This window comes from Saccostrea cucullata, unplaced genomic scaffold (assembly GCF_032062105.1).
Source record: "Saccostrea cucullata isolate Sc308-1 unplaced genomic scaffold, CSIRO_AGI_Scuc_v1 ctg6400, whole genome shotgun sequence".
Lineage (NCBI taxonomy): Eukaryota > Metazoa > Mollusca > Bivalvia > Ostreida > Ostreidae > Saccostrea > Saccostrea cuccullata.
The window spans coordinates 19,718-24,020 of record NW_026931147.1 but is presented as its reverse complement, the minus strand read 5'-3'; positions in this window follow the sequence as shown (position 1 = coordinate 24,020).

Here is a 4,303-nt window from a genome sequence, read left to right as displayed (position 1 = left end):
TTCAGAATTTTGTTAATCATAGTTTTAATATTTTTTTTATTAATATACAACCAACATGCCACTTTTCTAAGAATTAAGAATAAATTATTATTTCTGAAAGTGCAAGGATTTGTCAATCAAACCTGAACAGAAATTCGAAGTTTCAATAACTTATGAAATAGGATTTAAAATATATTTTGTGAAATGATTTTGCAATATATACAAGTTGCAACGTTAGAAACATCAAAAAATTTGAGAAACATTACCTTCAAACCTATATCTATGCACCTTATACATGTATCGCTTTGTATAAAATTTAAATCCCCCACCTATTACCTACACGTTACCCTTTTATGCCTCGTAAACCAAAGATTTTTAAATCAATAAATGCACCCTGTTTAGAAGTGAGGTCACACAGGAAGCGTCCTGAAATTCTCAGTGTGTTTTGCAATTTACTATCTGTTATAAATAACTGTAAAATTGTCTTAAATGGTAGGCTACGTAACAACATAATTGACTGCAGAGAATTGAATTTATAGATGTACATGTAAGTACCTTGTCATTTTGATCAATACATTTTCTGTGAAAGTTCAACTTTCGTTTTGAAACCCTTATTTATTGTAACACTAAATATAATAAATGCAAAGCAAAACACCTTTTTCCTTGTAACCAAAATTTGTTCATTTCAACGGCATTTCTACTTACATTTTAATGAAATATTTTAATACATGGAAATCTCGTAATAAGAAAAGGGGGAAGGGGGTCATGCGTCATGATTTTCAGCTGACTTTAACACGCAAATCATTTCTTAAACTGAAAATTTATTTTACGTTGACATTTTTATCATATCCGAAACAAGAAATTAAAGATTTATTAGTAGTTGCCAGAAATTAAAGATTTATTAGTAGTTGCCATATGTACCCTTGTACAACTGTACCTCTATCCGTTTGCAATGGGGTCAAGCTTACAGAAATTTAAAAAAACTAGCACCTTATATGTCTTATAATGTATACATGTAACTGACACAAACGTAGAATGGCATGACTTTAATTCCTGGCCATTTGGACAAGATCATACAGAATCAATCTTTGTACTTGATGAATTTTGCCTTTATAAAAAGCAAAAAAGTTAAAACAACAGAAATACCAGACTTTCTTGACACTTTTCTTGAATATTTGCATCTATTAATAGGAACTTAGAACTATAATTTGATATGTCACAAAATGAAAGGTTCATTTTTACGTTCTAACTTATGTGCCCCCCCCCCCCTCCCCACTTTTTTCCTAACCTTACTTATACTATAAGAAATGTTTACTGAAAACCTGGTTGGCCCCCAACATTTAGACTTTTAGGGATGTATTGAAAATATAGTATTAGAATTGGTACTAAAAATAGTTGACACTGAGAAAAAGTTAACCTACCCCCCCCCCCCCCCCCCCACGAAATATGATTTTCGATTTAGGCAAACTTTTCCCCTTTTTTCTTGGTTGATAACATTTTCAGGAAAGAAAAAATCTAATTTCTATGGCTGTCCCCACCCACTTTAAAAAACGATGATACGTCACTGCCAATATTATTTTTCATTCACATATTACATGTAAGAATTTCAATTTTTTTGGTTTAGTAGTAAGTGATCCATCATATAAAGCAAACTCTCTACCCGTGCTTAAAATCTCGAAATGAAATGTATGTTGTATGTGATCAAACTATGATACATGTACATGTTTATTGGTAATGATTTTGTAAGCTTCAGCATTTATATCAATAAAGCTGAAAAATCATAATACTAGTACTTGTAGCTTCATATTAGAGAATTTCATACTTGTTCACAGATTAAAATCTATAACAGATTTCCTTCATTTTGATGGGGATAAGTTTGATTTTATATGATATTCGTAATAAAATAACTTTGTATGTGTGTGTGTGGGGGGGGGGGGTGAGGATGAGATGGTGTGTGTGTGTGTTTCGAGGAAGTTTGGTTGTACATTTTACACGTAAAAGAATGTGTCATTCTAAACATGATAAAAAGTACGAGGTGCTCCACAATGATTTACTAATGTGATGGTAGGGTGCTTTTTTAAGACAATTAAAAGAAAACATTATAGACACAAGTCTGTGTCTACATGTAGTATCCATTATATATATTTCATTAAACCTGAAACAGAAAGAAAATACACTTAGATGTCACCAACTTTCCCGGGGGCCACAAAACTTAGAAGAACTTACTTTTGATCTCAGTCTTACTTTTTCCTAAGGAATATATATATTGAAAAGTGAGACTTAGCTCAAAAGTGAGCCCGTCTAGGTTTTATGGCAACCAGGCCTAATGTTTATTAATTGAAAAGATTCAAGAGTGAATAATTGAAAAGTTCAAACAATATTCCGCGGATAATTCATTTTTTCTTTAGTAAAAATAAATATATTAAAGTATCACTTGGTCATAAAAAGTGTTGCTATTCCTTCACAGAAAAAAAATTCAGAGTTTAGCATAAATCCCTGTTAATGTTTTTTAACATTCTGTATATTCGCATAAACTCAAGAATTTTTTATAATTTCCTGAATTCTTTGTTTTTTATTTTTTTTTTTTTTTGTTCTTGTTTTTTGACAAAATACACTGAATTAAAAACACAGTCATACATTAGAATGTCCTAACACATGATATATCAAATGAAGGAGACTAAAGCACGCTCTAGCACGTGCTACAATCATATAGGTTTAAACTTTATATGAGTTTTTTTATGGTTTTTAACAAATCAAGCTAGATGAAATGAGAAAAAATAGATGTACAGTAATGGATTTCTAAACGAAGGTATAGTAGTCATGCACATACATGCACGTGCTCATATTACATATACGAAATAAATCTCGTTTAAGTTCAAGTCATACCGCTTACTGATAAATTTTAACGGTGAGTGAGATTTCTGGATGTAGCCTAAATATATCAAAGAGTTGAAAATTAAACCGTACAAAAAGTTATATACATGTATCTGCGAATTATTATTAGGTTAAATGGCTTTGATATCACGGCCAATCAGACAGGACTGGACACAGGCTACCATTCTTTCCTGTTTATGCTGTTTTTGGCCAATGGGAATTTTTGATTTTTTTTTTGGCAGCTTCCAAGGTATTAAAAGAGATAAAAATACTATTTATATAGGAAGAATTATTTTAAGACAAGTGAAATTTTCTCATTCAGAAATAAAGTAGAGCAGCAGTGTAATTGTAAAATATCACTTTCTTAAACCAACGCTCTGTTGGTCTGTTTTTATTCTCCATTACTAATAGGCAAATTGAATATTTGACAATGAAATGTTTATGTTAATTTAAAACTCTTATATTCATGACTTTTTGGAATAGACAAGAGCTTATGTATTGACTGCCAAATAGGAATATGCTTCACTAGAAAGCAAAATATGGCGTCTAGTACATTTACCATTAAAACATTTAGCTTTTTCCTACAGCTGAAATTTTGTTATATAGTGTATACATAGTAAAGGACCTTCCAAAATCGGATGAGGTAAAATTATCGTTTTTAAACACATTATTAGTTATGAAAACATCTGTGTTTTTACATGTATAGGATTTCATTGAAATAACTAGATCATATGCATATCATTAAATGCCAAATGAATATTTCTAAATATTCTAGTAAAATTGCTTACCTTGACGAAAGAGCCAGAAAACAAAAATGTTTACAATGACGTTTGCAAACTCGCTTAAAGGTTTTACATAAGTAAACATAAGTACATAAAGAAATTAAATGTCAAAGCTTATTTGAGAACGTGTATTGCACCCCCCACCTCCAAAATAATAATACTTTAGAATAGCTACAATATATGAGATACCCTTCAAGTTTGTCTCTATGTCTCCCTGCTTTTTTTTGGTACATGTATGAGGTTCTAAAAATTATATATTCATACGCAATCAAGTTTCAAAGAATTAAAAAAAACTGCTGTAATTGATAAAATAGAATGCTTTTATTGGTTAGTTAGTATGCAATTTGATGTTGCATCTGTAATATAAAAAAAAAAAGATGTAAAAAAGCGAGTTAAGTATTTTTTACAATAGCAGTAATATTAATTTACATACATCAAGCAAAAAACATTTTCTTGTTTATATTTATATCTATACATATATTTATTATTATGCAGGCAAATGCTGCAGCAGCTACAATGGAACAGAAATGAAGTAGAAGCACAAACGCAGTCAAGACGTGCACGTAGCCTTGTCGTCATTTCCGTTGTTATAGGAATGTTTCTGCAGTTTTGGAAACGACTGTGTATTCAAATGAGATAAACTCAGCGCACCGAAAGGGAATCTGTCC